Consider the following 16,944-nt stretch of genomic DNA (forward strand, 5'->3'; position numbering starts at 1 on the left):
TTTCTCACCACACTTACCTGTTCACAGCATTGTCTCTGGACTAGGTATTACTGATGAATGACAGCCGACGTGTTTAGCATTTATTATGAAGAACATCGTCTTTGCTAAAATTGGTTTTTATGCTAATTGTTGCATTTGTGTCATGTAAAACGCCATCTGTTGGTAATTTTGTGCATTTTTTTGGTTTCGATAAAACCCCATGTCATTTCAAGCGTGTGTGTCAATTTTTACCTCTCTACGTATATTACTCCGTGAAGTGTTGAATTTCCAATTGCTGACGAACTTTAGGGTCATTCTGTGTGTAGATACAGAAAACGATTCTCCTACTTGAAATTTATCATCGTACGAACAGAAATGTAGATCTGGAGAAGCGCTGTTGTATGTAGTTCACTATTCAAGACGTACAGTAATATTACGGTGGAAGCAATCAGCAGTTTGTAATACGCTTGACAGCACAGGGCTGAAAGTTGTAAAAACGTAATTGCTGAACTGTTCATTGAAAATACAGTGCGACTAATTCCTCCCTGCCCCTTTTTATGACTCAGGGTGTTGAAGCTTCAGTTGGTGCAAGGAAAGTCTCCGGCTAAAAATCGCACGATACTTGTCCTTGATCTCGACTTCACTAAGTGGCATCGCTTGTATTAAAGAAATTTATTCCTGAATAGCATATCCTAGACTGAACTGCAACTCTTGTTTATATGCAGACGGAGAAGTCACTTCATCATCGCCATCATCATCATCACCATCATCATCATTACCATCATACTTGCATATTCCTCTTTCAGTAGAATTCGGTTCATCGTATGTTAAAACATCACTTTTTGTGGTTCCTTAAATCTACTATGTAGAGACTAATGATCTAGGTGTTCTTCTTAACGTATCCTTTATTGAAGTCATCCACGTGGTCACCTGCCGTTCGTTTGCGGGTTGTTCTAAATCGGAATCACAGTAGAAACCGATACTCTGGCGATTTTTCCGTATTAGAGAAAATTATTTATTATAAAAAGAAATCATCGAAATCTTTGATCCTTCCTATTGTTGGTAACATGATAAAAAAACAGAATCCTGTTATCAACGGAACATATGCTTTTTCACACGTTGGACAAATCTCTTAATTCGCTTTGTAATCGTCCGGCCCTCAATGTCATACATCGCTACGGCTGCTTCGGTATATCTTCGTCTTAAGGGAGCTTATCATTTTTTGTCACACAACATGCCGTTGCCCAGACTGATTTTATCGTACCTCATTAAGCGCTGTTGCTGTTTCTATTGTTGTAAAGGTGGTACCGTGGATACCAGATTATGCGCAACAGAAGTAAATTTTGTTCTTGATTTCTGAGAATTCCAGACATTAAAAAATTTCCAATCATTTATTTTCTCTTATGCTCATTTAGAGCCAAAACATACAGTGGTGGGCGTACTGTATCTGGACTAGTGACTGCAGTTAGCCTGCAACGGAAAAATGAATCATAACGTAATCAGTATAGAGTCTGATCTTGTGTTACAATATCTACGAGATGGTATCGTAAAGTTCTCATTGTCAACTGGAAAATATTATGTTGTTGTTGTTGTTGTGGTCTTCAGTCCAGAGACGGGTTTGATGCAGCTCTCCATGCTACTCTATCCTGTGCAAGGTTCTTCATCTCCCAGTACCTACTGCAACCTACATCCCTCTGAATCTGCTTTGTGTATTCATCTCTTGGTCTCCCTCAACGATTTTTACCCTCCACGGTGCCCTCCAGTGCTAAATTGGTGATCGCTTGATGCCTCAGAATATGCCCTACCAACCGATCTCTTCTTCTAGTTAAGATGTGCCACAAATTTCTCTTCTCTCCAATTCTGTTCAATACCTCATCATTAATTGTGTGATCTACCCATCTAATCTTCAGTATTCTTCTGTAGCATCACATTTCGAAAGCTTCTATTCTCTTCTTGTTAGCTGTTTATCGTCCACCTTTCACTTTCATACATGGCTACACTCCATTTTAATACTTTCAAAAACTACTTCCTGATGCTTAAATACACTCCTGGAAATTGAAATAAGAACACCGTGAATTCATTGTCCCAGGAAGGGGAAACTTTATTGACACATTCCTGGGGTCAGATACATCACATGATCACACTGACAGAACCACAGGCACATAGACACAGGCAACAGAGCATGCACAATGTCGGCACTAGTACAGTGTATATCCACCTTTCGCAGCAATGCAGGCTGCTATTCTCCCATGGAGACGATCGTAGAGATGCTGGATGTAGTCCTGTGGAACGGCTTGCCATGCCATTTCCACCTGGCGCCTCAGTTGGACCAGCGTTCGTGCTGGACGTGCAGACCGCGTGAGACGACGCTTCATCCAGTCCCAAACATGCTCAATGGGGGACAGATCCGGAGATCTTGCTGGCCAGGGTAGTTGACTTACACCTTCTAGAGCACGTTGGGTGGCACGGGATACATGCGGACGTGCATTGTCCTGTTGGAACAGCAAGTTCCCTTGCCGGTCTAGGAACGGTAGAACGATGGGTTCGATGACGGTTTGGATGTACCGTGCACTATTCAGTGTCCCCTCGACGATCACCAGTGGTGTACGGCCAGTGTAGGAGATCGCTCCCCACACCATGATGCCGGGTGTTGGCCCTGTGTGCCTCGGTCGTATGCAGTCCTGATTGTGGCGCTCACCTGCACGGCGCCAAACACGCATACGACCATCATTGGCACCAAGCCAGAAGCGACTCTCATCGCTGAAGACGACACGTCTCCATTCGTCCCTCCATCCACGCCTGTCGCGACACCACTGGAGGCGGGCTGCACGATGTTGGGGCGTGAGCGGAAGACGGCCTAACGGTGTGCGGGACCGTAGCCCAGCTTCATGGAGACGGTTGCGAATGGTCCTCGCCGATACCCCAGGAGCAACAGTGTCCCTAATTTGCTGGGAAGTGGCGGTGCGGTCCCCTACGGCACTGCGTAGGATCCTACGGTCTTGGCGTGCATCCGTGCGTCGCTGCGGTCCGGTCCCAGGTCGACGGGCACGTGCACCTTCCGCCGACCACTGGCGACAACATCGATGTACTGTGGAGACCTCACGCCCCACGTGTTGAGCAATTCGGCGGTACGTCCACCCGGCCTCCCGCATGCCCACTATACGCCCTCGCTCAAAGTCCGTCAACTGCACATACGGTTCACGTCCACGCTGTCGCGGCATGCTACCAGTGTTACAGACTGCGATGGCGCTCCGTATGCCACGGCAAACTGGCTGACACTGACGGCGGCGGTGCACAAATGCTGCGCAGCTAGCGCCATTCGACGGCCAACACCGCGGTTCCTGGTGTGTCCGTTGTGCCGTGCGTGTGATCATTGCTTGTACAGCCCTCTCGCAGTGTCCGGAGCAAGTATGGTGGGTCTGACACACCGGTGTGAATGTGTTCTTTTTTCCATTTCCAGGAGTGTATATACTCGATGTTAACAAATATTTCTTCTTCAGAAACGCTTTCCTTGCCATTGCCAGTCAACATTTTATATCCTCTCTACTTCGACCATTATCAGTTATTTTGCTCCCCAAATAGCAAAAGTCTTCTACTACTTTCAGTGTCTCATTTCCTGATCTAATTCCCTCAGCAACACCAGAATTAATTCGGCTATATTCCATTATCCTCGGTTTGCTTTTGTTGATGATCATCTTATACGCTTCTTTCAAGACACTGTCCATTCCGTCCAACTACCCTTCCAGGTCCTTTGCTGTCTCTGACAGAAATACAATGTCATCGGCGAACCTCAAAGTTTTTATTTCTTCTCCGTGGATTTTAATTCCTACTCCCAATTTTTCTTTTGTTTCCTTTACTGCTTGCTCAATATACAGATTGAATAACATCGGGGATGGGCTACAACCCTGTCTCACTCCCTTCCCAACCACTGCTTCCCTTTCATGTCCCTCAACTCGTATAACTGCCATCTGCTTTCTGTACAAATTGTAAATAGCCTTTCGCTCCCTGTATTTCACCCCAGCCACCTTCTTAATTTGAAAGAGAGTATTCCAGTCAGCATTGTCAAAAGCTTTCTCTAAGTCTACAAATGCTAGAAAAGTAGGTTTGCCTTTCCTAAATCTATCTTCTAAGATAAGTCGTAGGGTCAGTATTGCCTCACGTCTTCCAACATTTCTACGGAATCCAAACTGATCTTCCCCAAGGTCGGCTTCTACCAGTCTTTCCATTTGTCTGTAAAGAATTCGCGTAAGTATTTTGCAGCTGTGACTTATTAAACTGATAGTTCGGTAATTTTCACATCTGTCAACACCTGCTTTCTTTCGGATTGGATTTATTATATCCTTCTTGAAGTCTGAGAGCATTTCGCCTGTCTCATACATCTTGCTCACCACATGGTAGAGTTTTGTCGGGGCTGGCTCTTCCTAGGCTGTCAGTAGCTCGAATGGAATGTTCCCGGGGCCTTGTTTCGACTTAGGTCTTTCAGTTCTCTGTCAAACTCTTCACGTAGTGTCATATCTCCCATTTCATCTTCATCTACATCCTCTTCCATTTCCATAATATTGTCCTCAAGTACATTGCCGTTGTGTAGACCCTCTATATACTCCTTCCACCTTTCTGCTTTCCCTTCTGTGCTCAGAACTGGGTTTCCACCTGAGCTCTTGATATTCATACAAGTGGTTCTCTTTTCTCCAAAGGTCTCTTTAATTTTCCTGTAGCACAGTATGTATCTTACCCCTAGTGATATACGTCTCTACATCCTTACTTTTGTCCTCTAGCCATCCCTGCTTAGCAATTTTGCACTTCCTGTCGATCTCATTCTTGAGACGTTTGTATTCCTTTTTGTCTGCTTCATTTACTGCAGTTTTATATTTTCTCCTTCCATCAATTAAATTCAGTATATCTTCTGTTACCCAAGGATTTCTAATAGCCTTCGTCTTTTTACCTACTTGATCCTCTGCTGCCTTCACTATTTCATTCTTCAAAGCTACCCATTCTTCTTCTATTGTATTTCTTTCCCCAATTCCTGTCAATTGTTCCCTTATGCTCTCCCTGAAACTCTGTACAACCTCTGGTTCTCTCAGTTTATCCAGGTCCCAACTCCTTAAGTTCCCACCTTTTTGCAGTTTCTTCAGTTTGAATCTACAGTTCATAACCGATAGATTGTGGTCAAAGTCCACATCTGCCCCTGGAAATGTCTTACAATTTAAAATCTGGTTCCTAAATCTCTGTCTTACCATTATGTAATCCATCTGAAACCTTCCATAATCTCCAGGCCTCTTCCATGTGTACAACTTTCTTTCATGATTCTTGAACCAAGTGTTAGCTATGATTAAGTTATGCTCTGTGCAAAATTATACCAGACGGCTTCCTCTTTTTTTACCTCCATTCCATATTCACCTACTACGTTTCCTTCTCTTCCTTTTCCTACTGTTGAATTCCAGTCACCCATGACTATTAAATTTTCATCTTTATTCACTATCTGAATAATTTCTTTTATCTCATCATACATTCATCAATCTCTTCGTCATCTGCGGAGCTAGTTGGCATATAAACTTGTACTACTGTGGTAGGCGTGGGCTCCGTGTCTATCTTGGCCACAATATTGCGTTCACTATGCTGTTTGTAGTAGCTTACCCGCATTCCTATTTTCCTATTCATTATTAATCCTACTCATACATTACCCCTATTTGATTTTGTATTTATAACCCTGTATTCACCTGACCAAAAGTCTTGTTCCTCCTGCCACCGAACTTCACTAATTTCCACTATATCTAACTTTAACCTATCCATTTCCCTTTTTCCATTTTTTCCCTGCTCGATTAAGGGATCTGACACTCCACGCTCCGATCCGTAGAACGCCAGTTTTCTGTCTCCTGATAACGACTCCCACCTAAGTAGTCCCCGCCCGCAGATCCTAATGGGGGACTATTTTACCTCTGTAATATTTTACCCAAGAGGACGCCATCATCATTTAACCACACAGCAAAGCTGCATGCTCTCGGGAAAAATTACGGCTGTAGTTTCCCCTTGCTTTCAGCCGTTCGCAGTACCAGCACAGCAAGGCCGTTTTGGTCTGTGTTACAATGCCAGATCAGTCAATCATCCAGACTGTTGCCCTGCAACTACTGAAAAGGCTGCTGCCCCTCTTCAGGAACCACTCGTTTGTCTGCCCTCTCAGCAGATACCCCTGCGTTGTGGTTGCACCTAGGGTACGGCTATGTGTATCGCTGAGGCACTCAAGTCTTCCCACCAACGGCAAGGTCCATGGTTCATGGGGGGAGTTATGTTATATACATGAAATTTTATCAGTGTTGACTAGTATAAAAGCGGTCAGGGAATCCATGATAAGATGTCGGTTGTTTATTGAAATGGTTGCCCATCTTATGACACTATTTTGAGGTGCAACAGGAATGTCCCTTACAGGTGAGCCAAGTGCAAAAGCCAGCTGGGATGGACGTGCTTTCAGTTTTTTGGTTCAGTTGTGGAGGCATCCTCACAGACTACTTTACTAAGGGTCAAATCATTACTGGCATATGCTATAGCAATCTTATAGACAAGTTACGCGAAGCTGTAATTAAGAAACGTCACGGTATGCTCTCCAGAAGCGTTTGTCTTCAGGCTGACACTTCACAGACTCGCTGGAGGTAGCTGGCACCACTTCTACATGCAAAAGTCACCTAATTCCCATAAATTCCGGGAAGGGGACCGGTGAGCCCTGACGCCACGTTCAATCACATCCCAGATGTATTCGATCAGGTTCAAATCTGGAAAGTAGGGTGGCCAGCTCACCAATTGGAACTCTCCAGTGTGTTCGTCGAACCACTCCACCACACTCCTGGCCTTGTGACATGGCGCATTATCTTGTTGAAACATGCCGCCGCCGTCGGGGATCATGATCGTCATGAAGGGGTGCACGTGGTCTGCAACCAGTGTACGATACTCCTTGGCGGTCATGGTGGCTTGCACGCGTTCCGCTGGACCTATGATTGCCCATGTGAATGTTCCCCAGAGCATAATGGAGCCACCGCCAGCTTGTCTCAGTCCCACAGTACAGGTGTCAAGGAGCTGTTCCACCGTAGGACGACGGATTCGTGCCCTCCCATCGGCATGATGAAGAAGGTGTCGGGATTCGTCAGACCATGAAACGCTCTTCCACTACACCAACGTTCAGTGCTGATAGTCACGTGCGCATTTCAGTTTTAGTTGCCGATGTCGTGGCGTTAGCATTGGCACATGTATGGGCTGTCGGCAGCAGATGTTCATCGTTAGGAGTGTTCGGAGCAATGTGTTTTCGGGCACAGTCGTACTCTGCCTAGCATTAAAGTCTGATGTTAGTTCCGTCACAGTTCGCCCCCGTCCAGTTTCACCAGCCTGCCGAGACTACGACGTCCGACATTTGTAATGAGGTGTGGCCGCCCAACCGCACGATGTCTGGTCGTCGTTTCACCTTGGTTTCGCCTCGTGTTGAAGGCATTCACTACAGTACCCCTCGAACAACCGACAAGTGCAGTTTCCCAAATGCTCGTGCCGAGCCTCCGGACCATCACAATCTGCGCTCGGTCAGACTCAGATCACGCGCCTTCCCCATTCTACATACGGACAGTACGCTCACTGATACTACATGCACCGTGCGTGTGTCTTACTAGCAGTCATTCGTTGCCAGGTGACGATACTATCGCCTATACATGTTTATATCGATAGTAGGTCGGTGGTCATAATGTTCTAGCTACTCAGTGTGTATACACTCGTATACCAAGACGAATAACAATCGTGACACTATCGGCCCTCGATACAGTGCATCTGATACTGGAAAGTTGTTAGATAGAATGGCTGGGCAACGTACATAGCTGGTATTCCTGTCCAGCATTCAACAACCATGGCACACTGCGGTCATGGGGAATGTTCCAAAGTAGTTAAAATATTTTTCAGTGCGTTGATGAACAAATGTGGCATCAGATGGAAAGCATCATGTTTGTTTATGGGCTCTACGATGCTGTGAGTGTCGTGATCTATGATTAACTCAAACGTCTTCTTCACGCGTGGCAGAAGCCAAAACAATGACTTGTGGGTCTTTCGGCTAACAGAGAGACATTGTTATCGTGTCGATGAATTCGTCAGTACACACCCACAGTTCGTTCTGGCAGTAAGGAAATCTGTCAATTCGACGGAGTGTCAGCAACTTCCAAAAAATGATGGTATGTTATCTAGACTTGCATCGTCAGACTTAGTATCTGTGAAACGCGTCTCAAAACCTTAACACTATGTGAGCCGTACCTGTTTCCAACTAAGTATTTTAAAGGTATTAAGTGTAAAGAAGGTTAAAATCCAACAAAATTTTTATTCTACAAATGATGTACCTTCAACTATTTTAACTGATGTAGCCACACATCTTATTGTACCGTTTCATATATAATAACAATAACAATACACGCATCAAAAAAGTTTTGCATCATCCCGGTTCCCAGAACTCCTGTAGATAGACGTTGACTGTGGATATTGTATCACGGACACAGTCTCTTTGACTGTTCAGAGATGTCACTAACCCGCCCAAAGATGTAAACAACCATGCCTCCGTGAGCAGCGGAGGGGGTCCGACAGCCGATCAGTTCCAGTCATTCCACCCGGAAGGAGCTACACGGCTCGTGTTGTCTGTAGTTCAACCATGCCTAGACGAGCAATACCGCGGTTCGATCGCGTCCGCATTGTTACTTAGTGCCAGGAAGGGCTCTCAACAAGGGAAGTAAGTGTCCAGGCGTCTCGGAGTGAGCCAAAGCGATGTTGTTCGGACATGGAGGAGATACAAAGAGACAGGAACTATCGATGACATCCCTCGCTCAGGCTGCCCAAGGGCGGACGCAGTGGATGACCGCTACCTACAGGTTATGGCTTGGAGGAACCTTATAGCAACACCACCGTGTTGAATAATGCTTTTCGTGCAGCCACAGGACGTCGTGTTACGACTCAAACTGTGCGCTATAGGCTGCAAGATGCGCAACTTCAATCCCGACGTCCTTGGCGAGATCCAACTTTGCAACCACGACACCATGCAGCACGGTACAGATGGGCCCAACAACTTGCCGAATGGACCGCTCAGGATTGGCGTCACGTTCTCTTCTCCGATGAGTGTCGCATATGCCTTCAACCAAACAATCTCGGAGACGTGTTTGGAGGCAACCCGGTCAGGCTGAACGCCTTAGACACACTGTCCAGCGAGTGCAGCAAGGTGGAGGTTCCCTGCTATATTGGGGTGGCATTATGTGGGGCCGACGTACGCCGCTGGTGGTCATGGAAGGCGCCGTAGCGGCTGTACTATACGTGAATGCCATCATCCGACCGATAGAGCAACCATATCGGCAGCATATTAGCGAGGCATTCGTCTTCATGGACTACAGTTCGCGCTCCCATCGTGCACATCTTGTGAATTACTTCCTCCAGGATAATGACATCGCTCGACTAAATTGGCCAGCATGTTCTCCAGACATGAACCCTATCGCACGTGCCTAGGATAGACTGACAAGGGCTGTTCATGGACGACGTCACTCACCAAGCACTCTGAGGGATCTAAGCCGATCGCCTTTGAGGAGTGGGACAATGTGTACATACAGTGTCTGGATGAACATGTGGATGGTATGCCATGACGAATACAGGCATGCATCAATACAAGAGGACGTGCTACTGGGTATTAGAGGTACCGGTGTGTACATCAATCTGGATCACCACCTCTGAAGGTCTCGCCGTGTGGTGATTCAACATGCAATGTGTGGTTTTCATGAGCAATAAAAGGACGGATATGATGTTTGTGTTGATCTCTGTTCCAATTTTCTGTACAGGTTCCGGAACTCTCGGAACCGAGGAGACGCAAAACTTTTTTTTGATGTGTATAATAATAATAACTCATTAGGTTTTTCGATGACTGGAGATTAACTGGTGAAATGACACCGCTACCGGAAGAATATGCCTCTGTAGTTTCTTATGCAACGAACGCCGCAAAAGTGCATAAGAAAGATAGCACTGAAGTAGCTTTTATAATCGTGTCACTGAGCGGACCACGTCATAACTGATCGATGATTTTAACTGTAAACGATTAATTGTTAATTGAGTGATTGCTTTGGGACTATAAACTCCTGTTTCTAATGGTTGTTTTGAAAATTATTTTCTGTCTGAAAAACAGATGTAATCTCTGGTAGTTAAGATTCGTGTCTGATGACCACCCAGTGATGGCTCTTCGCGCCACACGAAATTGCTTCGGATTGACCACCACTGATCTAGACCATTCCTCCATGATCTAAACTAAAACTTTACATGTTTTATGCGCGTTTGCAGGCATTCGTGGCCATTTACATTGAAGGTACAATCTGCTGGATGATTAGGACACATCACGTTCCGCTTTTAACTTCTTCAGTACTAGACGTTTTGACCCCTCTGCTGGGATCTTCTTCAGGATTCCTCCGCTGTTCCCAGTTGATTGAACTCTGTCGAAAACCAGTGTATGTTCTCTTACAAAAGAATGTCGTCTCGCGGTTGGTACGAGGAAGCTTAATTATTGTGGTGTTTGGCTTCCCGTTCCTATATAGTTGAGTGGCTCTATAGAAGAAATGATATGTATTTAATCCCCAGGCGGTGGATGTATTTGATCCTTTGACTAATGTGCCTTCCAGATCTCGCCATACATTTTAAAGTAAATATTGACAGGATACCTTCTTTTGGTAACTATCAGACTTGTAGGTAAGGGGTATATTATAGCGGAATAATCACATTCATAGTGAGCCGTGGTAAAAATTGCTGTTTTGAAGAGCGTGCCGCAGCGCGTAGTGTGAAACAGTCGCCCTCCGTTTCTAGCGGTGGCGCCGCTGTGGCAATCGCAGATTTGGTGTCTCCCTCTGGTGGGAAAGGGGAAAAGTTGTCTGTTCACGTGCATTTAAGGGGCGCTATGAGCTCGCCAGTAGGTCAGTTGGGAGTCGGTGCAGTGTGTCGATAGAGTCAGTCGGAAGGCAGACACTCGCATGTTAGTCAGTCGGCTCTAAGTCTCAGTCGCTGTTGGGTTGTGGACTGAGTCGGGTTCGTCGTTACTCCGCTGTTGGACGAGTTGTCAGTCAGCAGCAGGCAGGTCCGCACGGTGCAAGTACGCGCCGGGAGCGTGGTCGACGCAGACGGGAGGCCTTTGGTCGATCGGTCGGCTGGTCGGCGGATGGCGACGTGTGGTCTGCTGAGCACTGACACCAGTATCAGTCGGGAAGAGGTGGCAGCCAGCAACAGTCGGGTCCGAATGGTGTTGGTATTCGCCGGGACCGCTGTCGGCGAAAGCGGGCTGCCGTTGGTCGTTTGCTCGGCCGGTCGTCTTAGTCGACGACGTCTTGGATCCTCAGGGTGGACACCATTTTCAGAGTCGGGATGTGGTTGGACCTTGTTGGTTCGCTGCAACTGAGCAGCGACGCAGTCTCCACAGCGCGAAGCCAGGCCGGGGCTTCTGGCGGCGGGCACGCGCTGTTGCATTTGGAGGCGCTAGCTGCGAGAGCGACTTTTCGCTGTTCTCTGAAGCGGGATCCTCAAGTTGAGTAATTAGTGACTTCTTTTAAATCTCGACTGTTACGATTTGTTCGTTATTTGTGGATTGTTGTTTCCTCAGCCGTTCACGCGTGTGATAACAAGTGGTGTGTGTTGTTGTCTAGAACCCGCAGCCTTCTTCCGTAGAGATTTGACAGTTCTGACTTGTGTTTTCTGTATCATTTTAAACTTGTCTTGAGTGGTATTTGATGCTTGATCTTGGTGAGGCCCAGTTAGAAGGTGTAGGTATCTTGGTTTTACTCGACATCGGCCGATATATTGGATCTGACGGTTGGAAATCGGTCAGATTGTCTGTCGGAGTGCTAGTATGCCTTTGTTAACGAATTTATTGCCTGAATGGTAACAGCGTAATTCCTGAAATATGTTTTGATCTTGCCTATCATCTTGAGAGTCGGTATCTGTGTACTGTAGAGCATGTTAACTCGTTTGGCCAACCTTGTGTAATTTTATATAAGATTGCATTTCATGGCCTTTCATTTAAATGGTCATTTTAGTACATAAAGTTGCCACCCTTTCATCGTAAGACTTTTCTTAGAAGTTAAAATCATGTTACACCTTCGGCGGCAAAGTTAATCTTTTAATTTTAGTGTTTTGCACCATTTCCATCCCTCTTACGGGGTGCATAGTTTGTGTGCTTGTGTGAATTGTTAAAACTTTTACTTTAAGGTAATCTGGTGTGTTGCAGATTTGCACCAGTGTAGTCTTTCTTAGGTTGTTGTGAGCGGTCTTGACTACGGCCGTGTCAAAAGGGAGCGGCAAGGTTCTCAGCCATAAAGCTCATACACTCAAAAATTTGTTTCTTTCTGCCTCTGAATAAATTGTAACCTGATATTTAGAGGGTGCTTTCTGCTTATAATTTTAAATCTGTTTCTTTAAAAAAAGGCTTTTAGGAATAAAATTCCCATTTGTTAAAAGCAATTTGTTTTTGATTTCATCAGCTATTCCCTGGCAACTACTTCCACGCTCACATAGTGTGATTAAATGTGTTAATGTTCTTGATGAATCGCTAGTAAATAGAATAAATTCTTGAGAATATTCTTTGAAAATAAATCCACGGTTCATATAGAATAAGGGCTTCTTCGCGAGAATAATTTTAATTTTTAAGTAATTATGTAACTTGTGAGTATGGTATAAGAGTGTAGTGATTGTTCTTCTACGGCTATATTTGACCACAATAGAGAATTAGCCTATGCTTGTGATTACTGAATACTCTTCAGTCGACAATTTGTTTAATGACTTTTTAGTTCATAAGTAAAAAAAGTAAAAGTTTTTTAATTATTACTGTCGGTGTAGAACGGTTGTGTTACTCCAAAGAGTAGGAATATCTATGGAGTGAGCCACGAGTGAACATAGTGTACTGCACATGACGTCAACGCGAACAGGTATTGTTACGTGGCTTTCGTGTTTTGTGCTGACACTATTATAACAATGTTTGTTTTCAACTTGCAGAGAGGTTGTAACTTAAATATTACGCAGTTTGAGTTGTTGCTATTCTTTTATTTATTAGAAACAACAATGGTGAATCAATAATTGTTGTTTCACGGATGCAGATCGAAATACGCAGTAGAGAAAAAGTTACTTTTCGTATGTGAGTGCCGCAAAGCTGCACTTAACTCAATCATAATAGTAAGACGTTATGTACTTGTTGAAGATAATCGGTAGCGTGATAAAGAGTAAGTACACTAGAACAAATTCATGTGGCTGTATGGCCATATATTTACGAGAAAAATGCTAGATAATTTCGGTTATGTGGGAATGTGCTGCTAACCAGTCCGTTGAATGTATGAATTTGGAGGAATCTGTAGCGGCACAGAAAATGACAGTTCGGGTCATTTCCTCATTGTACAGATTACCAGCAGTTATGCTTATTTTAAAGTAGTCACAATAGTAAATTGTAGTTCTTGTTCCTTTAACGTGGAGAATGATTATGTGCATTTAATATTTTAGTTGTTACATGAAGAATTGTCTGCGTGTTATAGCCCCCAATTGAAGTTTTCGGAGCACTTTCCCAGTGGTTCGCTAGAGAAACTTTGTGCAGTGACACCACGGCATAATTTATTAAAACAGAGACTCGGAAATGCAGTACAAAACCTAAAAAAATGACGGCAGCTATTCGCGCTTATTATACAGAAAAAATAGAGCATTCTTGTTACAAACATGATAAATGCCCCACCATGTGGAAAATCCGCGACATTTTTGTTCAGCATTTGTTTATACTAGCGATGTAATGAAATCCAAAACCTGCAGGGCGGTTACAGATAGACCGTAATTACGTACCGCAGTCATGTGACTGGAGGAAATAAACGTTCGCTATAACAATTCTGTTCTGCACACCTGAATGCCCCGGCACAGATATTCCCACTTTATTATTGATACATATTTGAAGTTTTTGATATCGTTGGAGATTAGCAAACTTCAGACCCAGACAGATACCCATTTGTTCATTAAAAAAACTGTCTTTCTTTTATTTCACTGCCTTAATCTTCGTGTCTCACGTTCGTAAAACAATACCGACTGCCAGCTAAACTTCAGTATTAGTCCGAAGAGAAAGAAAAAAAAACTGAAAAAAGACCAGTCAAATATTTTGTGAAATGATTTGTCTAAAAAGTAGAAATAAAACAGAATAGAGAAACATTTGATGCTCCTTTGACTGATGCTTGAAGTCATTTACAGCAAAAGAAGCACAAAAAATGTATTTATGTTATTTCTTAATTTCAGACAAATTATTTGACAAAAAATGGTTCAAATGGCTCTGAGCGCTATGGGACTTAACATCTGTGGTCATCAGTCCCCTAGAACTTAGAACTACTTAAACCTAACTAACCTAAGGACATCACACACATCCATGCCCGAGGCAGGATTCGAACCTGCGACCGTAGCAGTCGCGCGGTTCCGGACTGAGCGCCTAGAACCGCTAGACCACCGCGGCCGGCAATTATTTGACAAAACAGTTCACTGGACCCTTTTTCAGTTTTTTTTTAATTTTCATATTTAGTTTAGCAAACACGAAATCTAATATTTTAACATATCAGTCGGTATCCTTATATTATGAAGAGTCTATAGCTCAAGAGAAGTCGGAAAAGATTCAGTAATAGCAGTCATTTGATGTTTATTATATTTTTTCAACATGAAAGAAAGAATTCAACAATTTCTGCACCAGTGTAGCTTTTTATGCACAAAACAGCTAGACCTTGAAGAGATGCCCTTTATGATACTTCAGTAGCTAATTAAGTTTTTCTTAATTACCGTCATTACTTCAAACAATTAAATCTTTTTTTTTCAAAATTGGATCACACGCTGTCCGGTTTGATACCACATTTGTCCATTTTGACTCTTCGTTTGACTATGAACAATCGGATAAAAACCCACTGGGTAATTGTCCCTCAAATTACTAGTTAAGTTTTTCTTAATCATCCTGATTACTTTCAAGCAGTTACATCTTTCTCTGCAAAACTAGATCCCACGATTATCACTTTGGTATCCCATTTGTCCATTTCCCATTCTTCATTTGGCTGTGAAAATTCGGACAAAGGCCCATTGTGCAATTTTTAGAGCGTCATTCATCAAAAATTGGCAAAGACAGACCGTCACTGGAAAAGCAAAGGCTGTTGTAGCATCTCTAACTGCTTCTACAGTTATCACCAATTTTAAATGTGGCTTACGCAGCACTGTTGTTTTTTGGAGAGCCATTTTACTATACAAATGGGATTTACAACAGCGTCCATGAATGGTTGGTGGAAATATTGGATGAGGTGAGGAGTAACAAATGACGTACATTATGCGTTCTTATAGCATGACATGCCCCTACCACTGATCTTAAATAAACACGTTCGCATCAAGTAAAGATACCATAACGAAGCAGAACTATAGAAATTCTCACTATCACATGCCACCAAACACCAGTTTTGAGTGTAAGGGCTGTTCGCGTTTATCAGGGAAGTTTAGCTTCGTAACGCGTTTCACTTATAGCAACAGGCCTATATTAAAAAAAAGAAAGAAACAAAGTGACTAGTGGTGGTGAAATGTACTCCAGTAAAACAAACTTCTAATGAAGACAATCTGAGTCTCTCAAAAATCTGTTTTGGAACAATTTTTTTAAACAAGAAAGGAAAAAGAAAACATGTTCAACTTTGGCCTTCGCCTGCAGTAAGCAGCCGCACGTCGCTGTGCTGTGCTGTTTTCCCCGTCTTTCTCGTTTCGGGTCACATTTTACTTATACTTTTCTGTTAAGTGAACTGGCTTTTTCTCTGTAGAGAGAGTGTTACTTCATCTTTCCTTGCGTTCGAAATATGACCTGGTTGCTTATAACGTGATGTGTCGGTACTGAACTCGAATTTTGCTGACAACAAACGTTTTTCTGTTCAGCTGTTTTTGACAACCACTTTATGTATTGGTATAGTCTTTCGCGGTATTGTTCAGAGCTAGAAAAGTGCGTGAGGAGGTGGACTAGAAAAACAGGATGAAGACCGGCGCCTGGTAAGCGCTTTTTAGTTGTATTTCGGCACTCTCCAAAAGTAGAATGGACTTTGTCATAAAACTCTTTCGTGTTATGGATGAACTGTGTTACATCATGACACTTTCCAAATGCGATGGCAGAGAGTGCGCTATTGGCACACGGCAGTTACACATCCATTAATGCAGAAACAACATTGTCATCGCGTAATACGTCCGAATCACTAACGTTTGCGCTTGGCGAGTGTTGTTGCATATGCACTGTCATAAACAGTATGTGACGAGTGATAGCCGAAACTGACGCGTTCAGCAACTGCGTTATGCGGCAGCAACGATTCAGACCAACGAGTAGACAGTACACGCTTTTCCGCCGTATTTTACACCCGTCTTTGCTATCTTCTATCGCGTGTAATATGTAATGCATAAACGGTTAACAAGGCGGAGATACTTCCGGAAAAACCTGAAATTTTCAAGAATTATATTTTACCTGGAAAAATCAGGGAAATCTCAGGGAATTTCATAAAATCTCAGGAAATTCTATGTTTGTAACCCATCACTGAAATTTGATGTTATTGATTACTATAAATCACGAATTTTAAAATACTTAATATTTGAAAGTATGTTAATTATGTGAATATTATTCCACATAAATTATCTATGTTTAAAAATTGTGGTTAAACTCGTTTATGGCTAGTATATCTCAGCTGAGAAGATAGAAAGAAAGGTCATTATTGTAGTATACCCCCCTCCCCGCCTTTCACTCACCATTAATTTACGAGGAGCTTCTTGGCACCATCTTCCTCCTCACTCCTGGAATTCTCGGGGAACGTTTTTTCAAGTTTGAGTTGTCACCCTGCGTTAAGTAGGTGTTGAAGCTACGTTCTGCGTCTTTTCTCTCAGCTAGAAATAAGTCTCATTGTCTGTCTTCGAAGAAAAAGTAATCCTTAT

General features: G+C 43.6%; 1 protein-coding gene across 1 annotated transcript in view; it reads left to right on the top strand.

Annotated features, from left to right (window-relative positions):
- Positions 1–16,944, top strand: part of LOC126469864 (COMM domain-containing protein 4) — a 555,575-nt gene that overhangs the window by 107,796 nt on the left and 430,835 nt on the right. The window lies entirely within an intron of this gene.

The sequence above is a fragment of the Schistocerca serialis genome, chromosome 1 (genome assembly GCF_023864345.2).
Source record: "Schistocerca serialis cubense isolate TAMUIC-IGC-003099 chromosome 1, iqSchSeri2.2, whole genome shotgun sequence".
Classification (NCBI taxonomy): domain Eukaryota; kingdom Metazoa; phylum Arthropoda; class Insecta; order Orthoptera; family Acrididae; genus Schistocerca; species Schistocerca serialis.